General features: G+C 38.7%; 1 pseudogene; it reads left to right on the top strand.

Moving 5' to 3' along the window:
- The first annotated feature begins 1,351 nt into the window (after nt 1–1,351).
- Nucleotides 1,352–20,257, top strand: part of LOC144332652 (uncharacterized) — a 31,314-nt pseudogene continuing 12,408 nt past the window's right edge.

The raw sequence follows: 20,257 nt of genomic DNA, 5'->3' as shown, positions 1-20,257 counted from the left end.
CTGCTTTGTGTTGTGTCAATTCATCTCACAGAGTTACAGATTTGCCCTCAAGAAGCCGTTCGCTAAGGCTGTTCTTGTGGAATATGCAAAGTGATATTTGGAAGCCCGTAGAGGCCAATTGTGAAAAAGAAAATATCCTCAGATAAAAACTGTAAAGAAGCTTTCTGAGAAAGTGCTTTGTGATGTGTGACTTCCACTCAATGAGTTACAGCTGTCTTTCGTGGAGCTGTTTGCTAGCCTTATTTATGTGGGATCTGAAAACTGATATTTTGGATCCCTTTGAATTCTATAGGGCCAAAGGAAATATCCTCCAATAAAAATGAGAAAGAAGCTTTCTGAGAAGCTTCCTTGTGATCTTTGTATTCATCTCACAGAGTTACTGGTTTCCCCTCAAGAAACCTTTCGCTAGACTGTTCTTTTGGAATTTGCAAAGGGATATTTGGAAACCCATGGAGGCCTACGGTGAAAATGAAAATATCCTAAGATAAAAACTGGAAAGAAGCTTTCTGAGAAACTGCTTTGTGATGGCGTCCGTGCCGGGGGTGGTGGAGAATGAAAGAACACACAAAAGACAAAGACACACAGAGAACATGGCAGCTGCACTCAGAGCCTCCACCTCCCATGTAACCTTCTACTCAGTTGCTTGTTCCTATGCTCTTCCTTATCTGCCCGCCTTCTTGGCGCCTACGGGAGTTCATTAAAAGGTCAACTGGAGATACTGTCCTTGAGCCCTATCTATTCTCATCATACTGTTTTCAAAGCCCCTGCATTTCCCCCTTTTTGTGTTTGTTTTGCCTAAATCCTAAAAAGGTAGCCCATATTTGTTCCTGTGTTTTCTTTTGTTTTTGGAGGTGACGGAGGGAGCATCGAATCACCAAAAGAAGTAGACCCAATCCAAGTGTCCAAAGCCATATACTTCCAGAGATTGTAGAAATCCATTTTTTCATGTGGGTCCGTGGGTTAAAGGCAGCAAGGCACTGACCCAGCTCTGCAGGTTTACGGTTCCAGACAACACATGTAATTGTTGTCGACATGCTTCTGAAATGTTCTGAATGAGCTCTTGGATGTCCAAACTAATATTTTTATGGCCTACTAATAATTTTCGGATTACAGTCCAATTTTGAGAGATGTTAAAAGTTACAGGCATTACACAAAATTGAGTGGAGTTCCAATCACATTGTAATGTCATCCGAGTACTGAGTACAGTGAGCTGATCCTCAAGCCATGTCAATACTTGCTCCATGTTGTCCAATCTTTCAGCAAGTTGAGAGTCAATGTTTCGTTGTTGAAGCCATAACCGGTGAGATTGTTCATGCCATTTCTGCATAAATTCAGCATTTTGTATGCTTTGATGAAGAGCGAGTCCTGCTACGGTCGCAATGGAGGCGATGGCAACAAGACTCATCACCGAGGCAATTATAAGTCCAAGGGCACGGTGGGTTCACTGAAGAGAAGTCCAAATATAAGTTTCAAGAGGTGATGCCCCCCACGGTTGCATAAGGTTAACAGGTAGTCAAATTTCCTTACGAGCCCTGAGGATATAAATATCCCCAGTAAAGTTGTGCCACCAGGAATGATTGAGGCAAGACAAAAATGTACACGTATCTGTACAATTAACAATCCCCATATCATTATCCCATGTCAAATTCCCTGCTAATAATAGGTAGGGCTCATGGACACAAGCAATAATATATCAGGAGGTATTTTGATATAACTGAATATGAAAGGAGTTAGTTGGGTTAGAAAGATTAAGGGACATAATCCTCACAAAAGTGCTAATGGCATCACCTGCAGCTAACAACTTCCAAAGATGACTCTGTACTTCAGGCCTCCTTCACGCCACACCAAGGTTTCATTACTGTTAGCAGAAATCCTTTTATTTACCCTAAATTTTATTTGAAAATCACCATGCACACTCTAATCAGTTATTTACATTCCACTGTATTCTAACAAAATCCGGGGTTTAGTTCCCCGACATTGTTGCCACTCCAGCACCTCAATATTAGGAGAAACCTCTGGAATAGGACAAAAAGGTAAAGAACTAGGAATAGTTTCATATACAGTATGATTATACTGAAAGCTTCTAGTTACAATAATAACAGTATTAGCAGCCACATGACTATGATTATAGTGAACAGCCCAGGCTTCATGTGATTTTCAGAGACAATGAGAACTATTTCCCATACATATTGGAAGTCCTTCCACTCCAAATTGTGTTGTTTATAATTCCCGTTTCCCATTCTATATTGTCCTTGTCTATATAGGGGGAAGGCATCCAAGTAGTGTCATTGGTAAAAACCTTAATTTCCGCTTCCCCTCAGGCAACTCCCTGATACAAGGGTGGAAAGGAAATATAAGTCCAATATTCATACAAAGCTTCACTAAGAGAAATAAGTCCCCCGCCGAGGCACATCTAACAAAGGAAGAAATGCATGCTGAATCCAGTTTTCTTTTCAACAGGGTTTCAATCGTCTTGTAGAAAACCACTCAGGTCCGCTCCCTGTAAGGACAAGAGCATAGCCCCGTCCCTGTTTTAGAATTTGCCCTTGAACATACTTACCTTCTTCATTAGGATACCAAACCTTTAAATTGTCAGTGGGGACTATCACCGAGAGAGGTGAGGAAAGATGGTTTACGACAGCGGAGTCTTGCAATTGTCTCCATTGATTCAAAAAAATTAAGGTAAAAAGAACCTTCAAAATCTGGTTTCTGGGGGGCTCGTTTCCCCCTTTTTGTTTTGTTTTAATAGTTGAGTTTTTAAAGTTAAATTTGCATGCTCAATGATGGCTTGACCTTGACTGTTGCCCGGGATACTGATGATATGTTGAATATTGTATTGCTGTAAGAAAACTTGTAATTTACGAGAGACATAGGCAGGGGCATTATTAGTTTTAAGTATAAGAGGAATGCCCATGATGGTGAAACAAGCTAAGAGATGTGTAATAACAGAATCAGCTTTCTCAGATGGCAATGGAGTGGTCCATTGAAAATGAGAAAAGGTATCAATGGTATAATGAACATACTTTAATTGTCCAAAAGAAGGGACATCTCATGGATTAACCCCAGGATGGAAGGATGGAATGCTCAAAGGAGCACAGGAAGGACAAGCTCGAATAAGAGAACGAGCTTGTTTATAAGTTAAATGAAACCGTCGTTGAAGGCCAGAACCATTGGTGTGATGTAGAGTATATTTTTGTTCTGCAGCATGTAGGTGGCCTATTAAAAGTGAATCAATCTGAGTATCACCATGAACTAATAGTCCAGGAAGTTGAGAATGAGAACGAAGATGAGTGATGAATAAAGGAGCTCGACGTTGGCTCGAAGTAGAAGATAACAAGGAAAAGAGTTTTTGAAGAGAAGAAGTAGCACAAAGAGGTAAAGTGGCCTGAGAAATATAAGAAGTAACATAAACAGCGTATTGAGAATCACTAACAATGTTACAACCAGTAGTAGGGAAATCAAGTAAGATCATCAGAACAGCAAACAATTCTCCCTGTTGCACCGAGGGATAAGGATAAACTGTAACTCGAGATTGATGAACACTCCAATATCCAGCCTTATCATTGCTACTAGCATCAGTAAAAAAAGGTAGGACCTTGAACAGGAAATACAGAAATTGGTGAGAAAGGCAACACAGAATGTTGCCTAAAAAATGAAAAGATCGGAGACTTAGGATATTGGGTAGAAAATTGTCCAACAAAAGAAGCACAAGCAACTTGCCAAGAATCAGAAGTTGCAAGAAGATAAGTGATCTGACTATGAGTGAATTGAGAGATAATTAAGGAAGGATCTCCTCCCCAAAGTTGTCGACAGTGATACCGTCCTTTGATGATCAGTTCAGCTAAACAATCGATATAATTAGCCAAGAGTTTAGATATTTTATTGGACAAAAAGATCCATATTAGTGGTCGATTAGTTTGATGAATCATTCCTGTGGGAGAAGGTAAAGTATGAAATAAACAAAAGGAAAGGCCTTTTGAAGTTGCTCTTCAACAAGCTGGTGTTCCTGTAAAGCCAAAGGAGTTAAATGGCGTGAGTTGTCCAAGTGACTGTCTCCTTCTAGAATAGAAAAAAGATGTTATAACTGATATGTTGGTATTCTTAAAACAGGACGCATCCAATTAATGTCTCCTAGAAGCTTTTGAAAATCATGTAATGTTTTTTTTTTTTTTTATTATTATTATACTTTAAGTTGTAGGGTACATGTGCATAACGTGCAGGTTTGTTACATATGTATACTTGTGCCATGTTGCTGTGCTGCACCCATCAACTCGTCATTTACATCAGGTATAACTCCCAATGCAATCCCTCCCCCCTCCCCCCTCCCCATGATAGGCCCCGGTGTGTGATGTTCCCCTTCCTGAGTCCGAGTGATCTCATTGTTCAGTTCCCACCTATGAGTGAGAACATGCGGTGTTTGGTTTTCTGTTCTTGTGATAGTTTGCTAAGAATGATGGATTCCAGCTGCATCCAAGTCCCTACAAAGGACTCAAACTCATCCTTTTTTATGGCTGCATAGTATTCCATGGTGTATATGTGCCACATTTTCTTAATCCAATCTGTCACTGATGGACATTTGGGTTGATTCCAAGTCTTTGCTATTGTGAATAGTGCTGCAATAAACATACGTGTGCATGTGTCTTTATAGCAGCATAATTTATAATCCTTTGGGTATATACCCAGTAATGGGATGGCTGGGTCATATGGTACATCTAGTTCTAGATCCTTGAGGAATCGCCATACTGTTTTCCATAATGGTTGAACTAGTTTACAATCCCACCAACAGTGTAAAAGTGTTCCTATTTCTCCACATCCTCTCCAGCACCTGTTGTTTCCTGACTTTTTAATGATTGCCATTCTAACTGGTGTGAGATGGTATCTCATTGTGGTTTTGATTTGCATTTCTCTGATGGCCAGTGATGATGAGCATTTTTTCATGTGTCTGTTGGCTGTATGAATGTCTTCTTTTGAGAAATGTCTGTTCATGTCCTTTGCCCACTTTTCGATGGGGTTGTTTGTTTTTTTCTTGTAAATTTGTTTGAGTTCTTTGTAGGTTCTGGATATTAGCCCTTTGTCAGATGAGTAGATTGCAAAAATTTTCTCCCATTCTGTAGGTTGCCTGTTCACTCTGATGGTAGTGTCTTTTGCTGTGCAGAAGCTCTTTAGTTTAATGAGATCCCATTTGTCAATTTTGGCTTTTGCTGCCGTTGCTTTTGGTGTTTTAGACATGAAATCTTTGCCCATGCCTATGTCCTGAATGGTACTACCTAGGTTTTCCTCTAGGATTTTTATGGTATTAGGTCTAACATTTAAGTCTCTAATCCATCTTGAATTAATTTTCGTATAAGGAGTAAGGAAAGGATCCAGTTTCAGCTTTCTACTTATGGCTAGCCAATTTTCCCAGCACCATTTATTAAATAGGGAATCCTTTCCCCATTTCTTGTTTCTCTCAGGTTTGTCAAAGATCAAATGGCTGTAGATGTGTGGTATTATTTCTGAGGACTCTGTTCTGTTCCATTGGTCTATATCTCTGTTTTGGTACCAGTACCATGCTGTTTTGGTTACTGTAGCCTTGTAGTATAGTTTGAAGTCAGGTAGCGTGATGCCTCCAGCTTTGTTCTTTTGACTAATGTTTTTAAATGATCACGTCGAATTTGAATTTTTTGGGGTCGAATATTTTGTGCCCCCAAGGTATAACCTAAATATTGAATAGGAAAATCCAGTTAAATTTTTTCTGTGGCAATATTAAGTGAGTAGAAAGAAAGCTGAGTTTGTAATAATACAAAAGCATCTTGCTGCTTTTCTCTGGTGGGTGCAGCAAGAAGAATATCATCCATATAATGATATAAAAGAACAGAAGGATGACGCTTTTGAACAGGATCCCAGGCCCTATGGACAAATTCTTGACACAAGGTAGGGCTATTTAACATACCTTGAGGTAAAACTTTCCATTGATATCGAGAAAGTGGCTGAAAATTATTAAAAACAGGGACAGAGAAGATCCATACAATGATAAATTAACACAGTTGGAAACTGATTGTTTACAGGATTTAAAGTCCTATGTACAAATTTTTGACATATAGTAGGGCTATTAAGTATACCCTGGGGAAGAAGCTTCTGCTGATATTTTTGAATAGGTTGTCCATTATTATATTTAGGAATAATAAAGGCAAACTTTTTACAATCTTGAGGTTGTAATGGAATAGAGAAAAAACAATTTTTGAGATCTATGACCATTAATTTTTAACTTTGTGGGATAAGGGCAGGATTAGGAAGACCAGGCTGTAAACTTTCCCTAGGTTGAATGTAAACATTTATAGTTTTAAGACAAGACAAAGACGGGAATTCCATGCAGAAGTACGTGGCTTTAGATTCCTCTCAGCCATTTGTTTTTTGACTTACTCTTTTAAATTCCTAAGTATTTCTTTAGATAATGGCCGCTGTTTCACCTAAAGAGGAGTGGTCGTTTTACACTTTAATTATAAAACTTGAGGCTGGTGAACAGTGGCTATGAGTTTAAAGGATTGTAGCCCATTTTGAACATCATATTTTTGGCAGCTGAGGAAATACGAAGAATGTTTTAAAAAGCACCAAATTGTTATGAAAGATTTTTGTCCCCAAAGATTAATATTAATAGGAATAATATAAAAAAAAAACTTGACCTTGTTGACCTTTAGGACCGACACAGGTTAAAGGTTCTACGTCTTGATAAACCACAGAAGCAGCACCCAAGCCAGTGAGTATGACTGAAACTTGTCTTTTTTCCCATTGTATAGGCCACTAATTTAAACAAATAATAGACATATTCACCCCCATATCAATTAACCCTTTAAAAACTATTCCATTAATATGCAATGAACATAAGGGCTTTTGATTAGAAACTAAAGTTTCCCAAAAAACAGTTTTTTCTGTGCTACCAAACCCTCCCTATTGAGAATACGTTCCCCTGCCTCTAGGCGTATAAATTGTGAAACTTGTACCATAATAAGAATTTTATTAGTAACATCAAGATCAATGATTTCTGGAATCATCATTAACTTCCGTATAGCACTGTTGTTTTGACCTAACAAAAGTCCTACATGTCCTTTTGGTAAAGGGTCACACACTCTAATAGCTAATTTATATACTCCTCTATTAGGAGACAAGGTATAAGGTTGAGTAATAACTAAGTCAGCAGCAGCACTCTACTTAGTTGCCGCATAAAGCTGAGAAACTGGGGTAAGGTGTGGGATCCTTAAGGAGGACTTGAATTTATTCGTTGATGTTGTAGGTCATTACTCACTGGGTATTGTAGTAGACTTGTATTGTAATTGTTGGGGCCCCAAGCCTGTGGGCCCCGGCTCCCGTTTCCCAGGAGAGGAGACAGTAAATTTCCACTTTTATCAGTTTTGGAATGACATTTATTTGTCCAATGTCGACCTTTACCACAACATTTCTACACCTCTGAAGGCAGCTTTCTGCCTTGAGGGATAAAAGTGTTCAATTTTTATGACATTTTTTTTTTTTTTTTTTTTTTGAAATGTCTAGGTTTACCACACTGCAAACAAACACCTTGTTTGTTATTTCCTTTTAAGGCTTTAGACAAAGCTACAGCAAATAATTGAGCATTATAAATAGCCCCTCCAACACTAACACAAGTTTTAATATATTTATCTAAATTGGCCCCATTGGCCTTTAACGATTTTAACAATTTTTAACAGTCAGCATAAGCATTTTTAAAAGACAATGTTTGTAACAAAATTTTTGAAGCAAGGCCTGCACCCACAATTTTGAAGACAGCATCCTGAAGACGGTCTACGAAATCTGGATATGGTTCATTTGTGTCCTGTAAAATCTTCACAGAGGAAACGGAAGATTTTCCTGTTATCTCTACCTTATTTCAGGCCCTTAAAAACGAAGTCTTGATTTGAGTAAAGGCAACATCATCTAGACCAGCCTGAGCATTAAGAGTAGCATACTGGCCCGTGCCTGTGAGTTATTCCTCAGTGGGTCCAGGGGGATCACAGATAACATTTTTCCTAGCCTGTACATGTGCCTTGTTCATTTACCAGCTGTGCAATTGTAACCACTGAGAACGATCAAGAAAAGCCTTCCCTCAAAGTCTTCCAGTCTATAGGAATTATCAAATTTTCTGATGAAAAAACATCAAGAAGACCAAGGATAAAAGGAGATTGAGATCCATAGTTATAAATGGCAGCTTTCATTTCTTTTAAAAATTTAATTTGTAAGGCATTAAATTGGACATTATTGCCACCATTTGAAAACTGAGCATTAGGAGCAAAAGAAGCACAAATAATTGGAAACAGATCAGCTCCTTAAAAAAATTTTTTTTTTAGTTAAAAGTATATATAATATATAATATATAATAATACTCATATCCCCAAATATAAAGAATCTCAACATATTAATAGGAAAAGGTAAATAACCCAACCAAAAGTAGCAGAACAAAGAAATGACAATAAACCTATATGTCTAACATCATTACTCACTGGGAAATATGTATATTAATACCAAATTGAGAATCATTACATATACAATACAATGGTTAACATTTAAAAACACAGAAAATATCAAGAGGTAGTTAATGTGTTAAGCAACTCGAATACTCAACTTCTGTTTGGAGTGTAAATTGGTGGAACCTATGCACCCCTTTAACATAACAATTTCCTAGCTGAGGTTGTTAATACTATATTAATAATAATAGTTAATATTAATGTGCTTATTTATTGACTATTGAAATATTCATAATATTTTAACAAACAATAAGATATACATATACACTGGTTTTGACATATTAAACAGGTGTTTAGTATAAATTTAAAGTATGTCTGATGTGAACAGGGCTTCAACTTTGCCAAACAAATGTAAAGATAAGGAAGCCGGGGGGTTGGAGGCTCTGGAAAATCCTCTTTTAACAGGGCAGAAGGAAAAGAAACAGGGAAAGCTCGCAAAAGTGAATTAGAAGAATATATCTGTAATATTTGTTGAAGCATTTCCATAATACTCTGCATGTCAGAATTTCCCTTAGAAGAAGGAAGAGCTGGCTTTTTCTCTTCTCCCCCTTTTGCTACCCCCCCATCCTCTGTTATCCTAGCACAAACGGGCCCCATTTCAGATTTATTTTTTTTTCCAAATCCTCAGATACCTTTCCTCCTGTGGCTACATTACCACCCTCTGAATAAGTCTCAAGTACCTCTAATGTCTGAGTGATAGAGTTACACAAGGTCCACAATCTTAGAGGCATAATATCCACTAACTGGGGAGCTCTAAGCAGAGCTTTTACTACCTGTAACCATTGTCTCTGATTCACCTGCACTTTAGTCTGATACTGAAACCAGTAACAATGTTGTTCAACATGGGCAAACAATCGCTTCAAAGTCTTTTTCTTTTACTTCCACTCCTATAGACAGAAACAGTCCTTCAAACAGCTGTAAATATTCTGAGGCCAGAGAGGGAATTCCCCATAATGAAAGCTTAAGAAAGTTCCCCTTAACAATATCCGAGCCTTACCCGCCCCTAGGGGGTTCCCCTTCGTGTTCTCCCCTACTCACCCGTGCTGAACCTGCTCGCTGCGCCACTTGTTGGGGTCGGTGCCAGGGGTGGTGGAGAATGAAAGAACACACAAAAGACAAAGACACACAGAGAACATGGTGGCCGCACTCAGAGCCTCTGCCTCACTTTATTTATACTCCATAAACCCCACGTCAGCAGAAAGAATGCAATGCAAAACAAACTTTCTTTTCCCACATGTAACCTTCTACTCAGTTCCTTGTTTCTATGCTCTTCCTTATCTGCCCGCCTTCTTGGCACCTACGGGAGTTCATTAAAAGTTCAATTGGAGATACTGTCCTTGAGTCCTATCTATTCTCAGCATACTGTTTTCAAAGGCCCCTGCACCTTGTGTTCTGTTAATTCCTCTCACAGAGTTACAGCTTTGCCCTTAAGATGCCGTTCGCTAAGAATGTTCTTGTGGAATTTGCAAAGTGATATTTGGAAGCCCATAGTGGCCTATGGTGAAAAAGAAAATAGTCTCAGAAAAAAACTGGAAAGAACTTTTCTGAGAAACTACTTTGTGATGTGTGACTTCCACTCACTGAGTTACAGCTGTATTTCATGGAGCTGTTTTCTACCCTTGTTTCTCTGGAATCTGAGAACTGATATTTCGGATCCCTTAGAAGACTAAGTTCAAATGCAAATAATCTGCGATAAAAACGAGAAAGAAGAATTCTGAGAAACTTCTTTGTGATCTGTGAATTCATCTCACAGAGTTACAGCTTTCCCATCAAGAAGCCTTACGCTAAGAATATTCTTGTGGAATTTGCAAAGGGATATTTGGAAGCCCATGGAGGGCTTTGGTGAAAAAGAAAATATACTCAGATTAAAACTGGAAAGAAGCTTTCGGAGAAACTGCTTTGTGTTCTGTTAATTCATCTCACAGACTTACAGCTTTGCCCGCAAGAAGCCGTTTGCTAAGACGGCTCTTGTGGAATTTGCAAAGTGATATTTGGAAGCCTAAAGAGGCCTATGGTGAAAAAGAAAATATCCTCAGATTAAAACTGAAAACAAGCTTTCTGAGAAACTGCTTTGTGATGTGTTACTTCCACTCACTGAGTTACAGCTGTATTTCATGGAGCTGTTTTCTACCCTTATTTCTGTGGAATAGGAAGAGTGGTATTTCAGATCTCTTTGAAGACTATAGGGCCAAAGGAAATATCCTCCGATAACAAAGAGAAAGAAGCTTTCTGAGAAACTTCTTTGTGTTCTGTGAAATCATCTCAGAGTTTCAGCTTTCCCCTCAAGAAGCCTTTCGTTAACACTGTTCTTCTGGAATTTGTAAAGTGATATTTGGAAGCCCTTGAAGGGCTATGGTGAAAAAGAAAATGTCCTCCGATAAAAACTGGAAAGAAGCTTTCTGAGAAACTGCTTTGTGATGTGTGACTTCCACTCACTGAGTTACAGCTCTATTTCGTGGAGGAGTTTGCTACCCTTATTTTTGTGAATTCTGAGAACTGATGTTTCGCATCCCTTTGAACCCTGTAGGGCCAAAGGAAATATACTACCACAAAAGTGAGAAAGGAGCTTTCTGAGAAACTACTTTGTGATCTGTGAATTCATCTCACAGAGTTACAGCTTTCCCCTCAAGAAGCCTTTCGATAAAACTGTACTTGTGGAATTTGCAAAGTGATATTTGGAAGCTCATGGAAGTCTATGGCGCAAAAGAAAATATGATCAGATAAAAACTGGAAAGAAGATTCCTGTGAAACTGCTCTGTGTTCTGTTATTTCATCTCACAGAGTTACATTTTTCCCCTGAAAAGGCCGTTCGCTAAGACTGTTCTTGTGTAATTTGCAGAGTGATATTTGGAAGGCCATAGAGGTCTATGATGAAAAAGAAAATATCCTCAGATAAGACCTGGAAAGAAGCTTTCTGAAAAACTGCTCTGTGTTCTTTTATTTCATGTCACAGAGTTACAGCTTTCCCCTCAAGAAGCCATTCGTTAGGACTGTTCTTTTGGATTTGCAAAGGGATATTTGGAAGACCATGGAGGGCTCTGGTGAAAAAGAAAATATTCTCAGATAAAAACTGGAAAGAATCTTTCTGAAAAACTGCTTTGTGTTCTGTTAATTCATCTCATAGATTTAAAGTTTTATCCTCAAGAAGCCGTGCGCTAAGACAGTTCTTGTGGAATCCGCAAAGTGATATTTGGAAGCCCATAGAGGATTACGGTTAAAAAGAAAATATCCCCAGATAACAACTGGAAAGAAGCTTTCTGAGAAACTGCTTTGTGATGTGTGACTTCCACTCACTGTGTTACAGCTGTATTTCATTGAGATGTTTGCTACCATTATTTCTGTGGAATCTGACAACTGATAATTTGGATCCCTATGAAGACTACAGGGCCAAAGGAAATATCCTCCGATAAAAATAAGAAATAAACTTTCTCAGAAACTTCCTTGTGATCTGTGTATTCATCTCACAGACTTACAGCTTTCCCCTCAAGAAGCCTTTCCCTAAGACAGTTCTTTTGGAATTTGCAAAGTGATATTTGGAAGCCCATAGAGGGCTAAGGAAAAAAAGAAAATAGCCTCAGGTAAAAACTGGAAAGAAGCTTTCTGATAAACTGCTTTGTGTTCTATTTTTTCATCTGACAGAATTACAGCTTTGCCCTCAAGATGCCGTTCGCTAAGACTGCTCTTGTGGAATTTACAAAGTGATATTTGGAAGCCCGTAGAGGCCTATGGTGAAAAAGAAAATATACTCAGATAAAAACTGGAAAGAAGTTTTCTGAGAAACTGTTTTGTGATGTGTGACTTTCACTCACTGAGTTGCAGCTGTATTTCATGGAGCTGTTTGCTAGCCTTATTTCGGTGGTATCTGAGAACTGGTAATTCCGATCTCTTTGAAATCTACAGGGCCAAAGGAAATATCCTCTGATAAAAAGGAGAAAGAAGCTTTCTGTGAAACTTCTTTGTGATCTGTGAATTCATCTCACAGAGTTGCAGCTTTCCCGTCAAGAAGCCTTTGGCTAAAACTGTTCTTGTGGAATTTGCAAAGTGATATTTGGAAGTCCATGGGGGGCTATGGTGAAAAATAAATATCCTCAGAGAAAAACTGGAAAGAAGCTTTCTGAGAAACGGCTTTGTGTTCTGTTACTTCAACTCACAGAGTTACATCTTTGCCCCAAAGAAGCCGTTTGCTAAGACTGTTCTGGTGGAATTTGCAAAGTGATATTTGGAAGCCCATTGAGGCCAAAGGTGCAAAGGAAACATCCTCAGATTGAAACTGAAAAGAAGCTTTCGGAGAAACTGCTTTATGATTGGTGACTTCCACTCACTGTGTTACAGTGCTACTTCATGGAGCTGTTTGCTAGCCTTACTTCTGTGGAATCTGAGAAATGATATTTCGGATCCCTTTGAAGTCTATAGGACCAAAGGAATTATCCTCTGATAAAAATGAGAAAGAAGCTTCCTGAGAAACTTCTTTGTGATCTGTGAATTCATTTCACAGATTTACAGCTTTCCTCTCAAGAAGCCTTTCGCTAACACTGTTCTTCTGGCATTTGTAAAGTGATATTTGGAAGCCCTTGAAAGGCTATGGTGAAAAAGAAAATGTCCTCTGATAAAAACTGGAAAGAAGCTTTCTGAGAAACTGCTTTGTGATGTGTGACTTCCACTCACTGAGTTACAGCTATATTTCGTGTAGCTATTTACTACCCTTATTTCTGTGGAATTTGACAACGGATATATTGCATCCCTTTGAAGACAATAGGGCCAAAGAAAATATCCTCCCAGAAAAGTGAGAAAGGAGCTTTTTGAGAAACTTCTTTGTGATCTGTGAATTCATCTCAGAGAGTTAGAGCTTTCCCCTCAAGAAGCCTTTCGCTAAGACAGTACTTTTTGAATTTGCATAGAGATATTTGGAAGCCCATGTCTGGCTATGGTCAAAAAGAAAATATCCTTCAATAAAAACTGGAAAGAAGCTTTCTGACAAATTGCTTTGTGTTCTATTATTTCAACTCACAGAGTTACAGCTTTCCCCTCAAGAAGCCGTTCGCTAAGACGGTTCCAGTGGAATTCGCAAAGTGATATTGGGAAGCCCATAGAGGGCTATGGTGAAAAAGAAAATACCCTCAGTTAAAAACGGGAAAGAAGCTTTCTGAGAAACTGGTTTGTGATGTGTGACTTCCACTCACTGAGTTACAGCTGTATTTCGTGGTGCTCTTTGCTAGCCTTATTTCTGTGGAATCTGAGAACTGATATTTCAGATCCCTTTGAAGACTATAGGGCCAATGGAAATATTCTCCAATAAAAATGAGAAAGAAGCTTTCTGAGAATCTTCTTTGTGATCTGTGAATTCATCTCACAGAGTTACAGCTTTCCCCTCAAGAAGCATTTCGCTAAGACAGTTCTTTTGGAATTTGCAAAGTGATATTTGGAAGCCCATAGAGGGCTATGGTGAAAAAGAAAATATCCTCACAGAAAAACAGGAAAGAAGCTTTCTGAGAAACTGCTTTGTGTTGTGGTATTTCATCTCACAGAGTTACAGCATTCCCTTCAAGAAGCCGTGCACTAGGACGGTTCTTGTGGAATTTGCAAAGTGATATTTGGAAGTCCGTAGGGGGCTAAGGAGAAAAAGAAAATAGCCTCAGATAAAAACTGGAAAAAAGCTTTCTGAGAAACTGCTTTGTGATGTGTGACTTCCACTCACTGAGTTACAGCACTACTTCGTGAAGCTGTTTGCTAGTCTTACTTCTGTGGAATCTGAGAAATGATATTTCGGATCCCTTTGAAGTCTATAGGGCCAAAGGAAATATCCTCCGATAACAAAGAGAAAGAAACTTTCTGAGAAACTTCTTTGTGTTCTGTGAAATCATCTCAGAGTTTCAGCTTTCCCCTCAAGAAGCCTTTCGCTAACACTGTTCTTCTGGAATTTGTAAAGTGATATTTGGAAGCCCTTGAAGGGCTATGGTGAAAAAGAAAATGTCCTCCGATAAAAACTGGAAAGAAGCTTTCTGAGAAACTGCTTTGTGATGTGTGACTTCCACTCACTGAGTTACAGCTCTATTTCGTGGAGGAGTTTGCTACCCTTATTTTTGTGAATTCTGAGAACTGATGTTTCGCATCCCTTTGAACCCTGTAGGGCCAAAGGAAATATACTACCACAAAAGTGAGAAAGGAGCTTTCTGAGAAACTACTTTGTGATCTGTGAATTCATCTCACAGAGTTACAGCTTTCCCCTCAAGAAGCCTTTCGATAAGACTGTACTTGTGGAATTTGCAAAGTGATATTTGGAAGCTCATGGAAGTCTATGGCACAAAAGAAAATATGATCAGATAAAAACTGGAAAGAAGATTCCTGTGAAACTGCTCTGTGTTCTGTTATTTCATCTCACAGAGTTACATTTTTCCCCTGAAAAGGCCGTTCGCTAAGACTGTTCTTGTGTAATTTGCAGAGTGATATTTGGAAGGCCATAGAGGTCTATGATGAAAAAGAAAATATCCTCAGATAAGACCTGGAAAGAAGCTTTCTGAAAAACTGCTCTGTGTTCTTTTATTTCATGTCACAGAGTTACAGCTTTCCCCTCAAGAAGCCATTCGCTAGGACTGTTCTTTTGGATTTGCAAAGGGATATTTGGAAGACCATGGAGGGCTCTGGTGAAAAAGAAAATATTCTCAGATAAAAACTGGAAAGAATCTTTCTGAAAAACTGCTTTGTGTTCTGTTAATTCATCTCATAGATTTAAAGTTTTATCCTCAAGAAGCCGTGCGCTAAGACAGTTCTTGTGGAATCCGCAAAGTGATATTTGGAAGTCCATAGAGGATTACGGTTAAAAAGAAAATATCCCCAGATAACAACTGGAAAGAAGCTTTCTGAAAAACTGCTTTGTGATGTGTGACTTCCACTCACTGAGTTACAGCTGTATTTTGTGGAGATGTTTGCTAGCTTATTTCTGTGGAATCTGAGAACGGATATTTCTGATCCCTTTGAAGAGTATAGGGCCAAAGGAAATATTCTTCGATAAATATGAGAAAGAAGGTTTCTGAGAAACTTCTTTGTGATCTGTGAATTCATCTCAGAGAGTTACAGCCTTTCCCTCAAGAAGACTTTCGCTAAGACAGTTCTTGTGGAATTTGCAAAGTGATATTTGGAAGCCCATGGAGGGCATGGTAAAAAAGAAAATATCCTCAGATAAAAACTGGAAAAAAGCTTTCTGAGAAACTGCTTTGTGTTTTGTTAATCATCTCACAGAGTTGCCACTTTCTCCTCAAGAAGCAGATCGCTAAGACTGCTCTAGTGGAATTTGCACAGTGATATTTGGAAGCCCAGAGAGGCCTATGGTGAAAAAGAAAACATCCTCAGATAAAAACTGGAAAGAAGCTTTCTGGAAACTGCTTTGTGTTCTGGTATTTCACCTCACAGAGTTACAGATTTATCCTCATGAAGCCTTTCGCTAAGACTATTCCTGTGGAACTTGCAAAGGGATAGTTGGAAGCCAATAGCGGGCTATGGTGAAAAGAAAATATCATCCGATAGAAACTGGAAAGAAACTTTCTGAGAAACTGCTTTGTGATGTGTGACTTCCACTCACAGAGTTACAGCTGTATTTCGTGGAGCTGTTTGCTAGCCGTATTTTTCTGGAATCTGAGAACTGATATTTTGGATGCCTTTGAAGACTATAGGGCCAAAGGAAATATCCTCTGATAAAAATGAGCAAGAAGCTTTCTAAGAAACTTCTTTGTGATCTGTGAATTCATCTCACAGAGTTACAGCTTTCCCCTCAAGAAGCCTTTCGCTAACACAGTTTTTGTGGAATTGGCAAAGGGATATTTGGAAGCCCATGAAGGGCATGATGAAAAAGAAAATATCCTCAGATAAAACCTGGAAAGAAGCTTTCTGAAAAACTGCTTTGTTTTCTGTTAGTTCATCTCACAGTGTTACCGCTTTGCCCTCATGTCACCGTTCACTAAGAATGCTCTTGTGGAATTTGCAAAGTGATATTTGGAAGACCATAGAGGCCTATAGTGAAAAAGAAAATATCCTCAGATAAAAACTGGAAAGCAGTTTGTGAGAAACTGCTTTGGATGTGTGATGTGTACTCAGTGAGTTACAGCTGTATTTCGTGGTGCTGTTTCCAAAACTTATTTCTCTGGAGTCTGAGAACTGATATTTAGGATCCCTTTGAAGACTATAGGGCCAAAGGAAATATCCTCCCATAAAAATGTGAAAGAAGCTTTCTGAGAAACTTCTTTGTGATCTGTGAATTCATTTCACAGAGTTACAGCTTTCGCTTCAAGAAGCCTTTCGCTAAGTCTGTTCTTGGGGAATTTGCAAAGGGATATTTGGAAGCCCTTAGAGGGCTATGGTGAAAAAGAAAATATCCTCAGATAAAAACTGGAAAGAACCTTTCTGGGAAAATGCTTTATGTTATGTTAATTCATCTCACAGATTTACAGTTTTCCACTCAATAACCCGTTCGCTAAGACTGTTCTTGTGGAATTTGCAAAGTGATATTTGGAAGCCCATACAGGGCTATGGTTAAAAAGAAGATATCCTCAGATAAAAAAGTGGAAAGAAGCTTTCTGAGAAACTGCTTTGTGATGTGTGACTTCCACTCACTGAGTGACAGCTGTATTTAGTGGAGCTGTTTGCTAGCCTTATGTCTGTGGAATCTCAGAACTCATATTTTCGATCCCTTTGAAGAGAATAGGGCCAAAGGAAATATCCTCTGATAAAAATGAGAAAGAAGCTTTCTGAGCAACTTATTTATTATCTTTGAATTCATCTCACAGAGTTACTTCTTTCCCCTCAAGAAGCCTTTTGTTAAGACAGTTCTTGGGGAATTTGCTAAGTGATTTTTGAAAGCCCTTAGAGGTCTATGGTGAAAAAGTGAATATCCTCAGATAAAAACTGGAAAGAAGCTTTCTGAGAAACTGCTATGTGATGTGTGACTTAAACTCACTGAGTGACAGCTATATTTCGTGGAGCTGTTTGGTAGCCTTATTTCTGTGGAATCTGAGAACTGATATTTTGGATCCCTTTGAAGACTATATGGCCAAAGGAAATATCCTCTGATAAAAAGGAGAAAGAAGCTTTCTGAGAAACTTCTTTGTTATCTTTGAATTCATCTCACAGCGTTACTTCTTTCCCCTCAAGAAGCCTTTTGCTATGACAGTTCTTGTGGAATTTGAAAAGTGATTTTTGAAAGCCCTTAGAGGTCTATGATGAAAAACAGAATATCCTCAGATAGAAACTGGAAAGAAGCTTTCTGAGATACTGATTTCTGTTCTGTTAATTCATCGAACAGAGTTAGTGTTTTCCCATCAAGAAGCCGTTCGCTAAGACTGTTATTTGGGAATTTGCAAAGTGATATTTAGAAGCCCATGGAGGGATTTGGTCAAAAAGAAGATATCCTCAGATAAGAAAGGTGAAAGAAGCATTCTGAGAAACTGCTTTGTGATGTGTGAATACCACTCAGTGAGTTACAGCAGTTTCATGGAGCTGTTTGCTCACCTTATTTCTGTGGAATCTGAGAACTGATATTTCGGATCCCTTTAAGACTATAAGGCCAAAAGGAATATCCTGCGATAAAAATGAGAAAGAAGCTTTCTGAGTATCTTCCTTGAGATCAGTGAATTCGTCTTACAGAGTTACAGCTTTCCCCTCAAGAAGTCTTTCGCTAAAATCTTCTTGTGGAATTTGCAAAGGGATATTTGGAAGCCCATTGAAGTCTATGGTGAAAAAGAAAATATCCTCAGATAAAACCAGGAAAGAAGCATTCTGAGAAACTGCTTAATAATGTGTGACTTCCACTCACTGAGTAACAGCTGTATTTCCTGGAGCTGTTTGCTAGCCTTATTTCTGTGGAACCTGAGAACCGATATTTCGGATCCATTTGAACACTATAGGGCCAAAGGAAATATCCTCCGATAAAAATGAGAAAGAAACTTTCTGAGAAACATCTTTGTGATATTTTAATAAATCTCACACAGTTAAAGCTTTCCCCTCAAGATGCCTCTCACTAAGACAGTTCTTGTGGAGTTTGCAAAGTGATATTTGGAAGCCCATGGAGGGCTATGGTGAAAAAGAAAATATCCTCAGATAAAAACTTGAAGGCAGTTTGTGAGAAACTGCTTTGTTATGTGTGATGTGCACTCAGTGAGTTACAGTTTTCCCGTCAAGAAGCCGTTCGCTAAGACTGTTATTTGGGAATTTTCAAAGTGATATTTAGAAGCCCATGGAGGGATTTGGTCAAAAAGAAGATATCCTCAGATAAGAAAGGGGAAAGGAGCATTCTGAGAAACTGCTTTGTGATGTGTGAATTCCACTCAGTGAGTTACAGCTGTTTCATGGAGCTGTTTGCTCAGCTTATTTCTGTGGAATCTGAGAACTGATATTTCGGATCCCTTTAAGACTATAAGGCCAAAAGGAATATTCTCCAATAAAAATGAGAAAGAAACTTTCTTAGAAACATCTTTGTGATATGTGAATAAATCTCACACAGTTACAGCTTTCCCCTCAAGAAGCCTTTCACTAAGACAGTACTTGTGGAGTTTGCAAAGTGATATTTGGAAGCCCATGGAGGGCTATGGTGGAAAAGAAAATATCCTCAGATAAAAACTGGAAAGAAGCTTTCTGAGAAACTGCTTTGCGATGTGTTACTTCCACTTACTGAGTTACAGCTATATTTCGTGGAGTTGTTTTCTATTCTTATATCTTTGGAATCTGAGAACTGATAATTTGGATCCCTTTGAAGACTATAGGGCCAAAGGAAATATCCTCCGATAACAAAGAGAAAGAAGCTTTCTGAGAAACTTCTTTGTGTTCTGTGAAATCATCTCACAGAGTTACAGCTTTCCCCTGAAGAAGCCTTTCGCTAAGACAGTTCTTGTGGAATTGGCAAAGTGATATTTGGAAGCCCATGGAGGACTATGTTGAAAAAGAAAATATCCTCAGATAAAAACTGGAAGGAAGCTTTCTGAGAAACTGCTTTGTGATGTGTGACTTCCACTCACTGAGTTACAGCTGTATTTCGTGGAGAGGTTTGCTAGCCTTATTTCTATGGAAACCGAGAACTGATATTTCCGATCCCTTTGAAGACTATGAGGCCAAAGGAAATATCCTCCGATAAAAATGAGAAAGAAGCCTTCTGATAAACTTCTTTGATATCTTTGAATTCATCTCACAGAGTTACAGCTTTCCCCTCAAGAAGCCTTTCGCTAAGACAGTTTTGTGGAATTTGAAAAGGGATATTTGGAAGCCCATGGAGGTCTACGGTGACAAAGAAAATATCCTCAGATAAAAACTGGAAGGAAGCTTTCGGAGAAACTGTTTGTGATCTGTTCATTCATCTCACAGAGTTGCAGCTTACCACTCCAGTAGCCGTTCGCTTAGACTGTTCTTGTGGAATTTGCAAAGTGATATTTGGAAACCCTTAGAGGTCTATGGTGAAAAAGAAAATATCATCAGATAAAAACTGGAAAGAAGATTTCTCAGAAACTGCTTTGTGATGTGTGATTTCCACTCACTGAGGTACAGCTGTAGATCGTGGAGCTGTTTGATAGCTTTATTTCTTTGGAATCTGAGAACTGATATTTCGTTTCCCTTTGAAGATTATAGGGCCAAAGGAAATATCCTCCGATAGAAATGAGAAAGAAGCTTTCTGGGAAACTTCTTTGTGATCTCTGAATTCATCTCACAGAGATACAGCGTTCCCATCAAGAAGCGTTTCGGTAAGACAGTTCTTGTGCAATTTGCAA

The sequence above is a fragment of the Macaca mulatta genome, chromosome 11, assembly GCF_049350105.2.
Source record: "Macaca mulatta isolate MMU2019108-1 chromosome 11, T2T-MMU8v2.0, whole genome shotgun sequence".
NCBI classification, from domain to species: Eukaryota; Metazoa; Chordata; class Mammalia; order Primates; family Cercopithecidae; genus Macaca; species Macaca mulatta.
The sequence above is the reverse complement of the archived record's forward strand: the minus strand, read 5'-3'. Positions and strand labels throughout refer to the sequence as shown.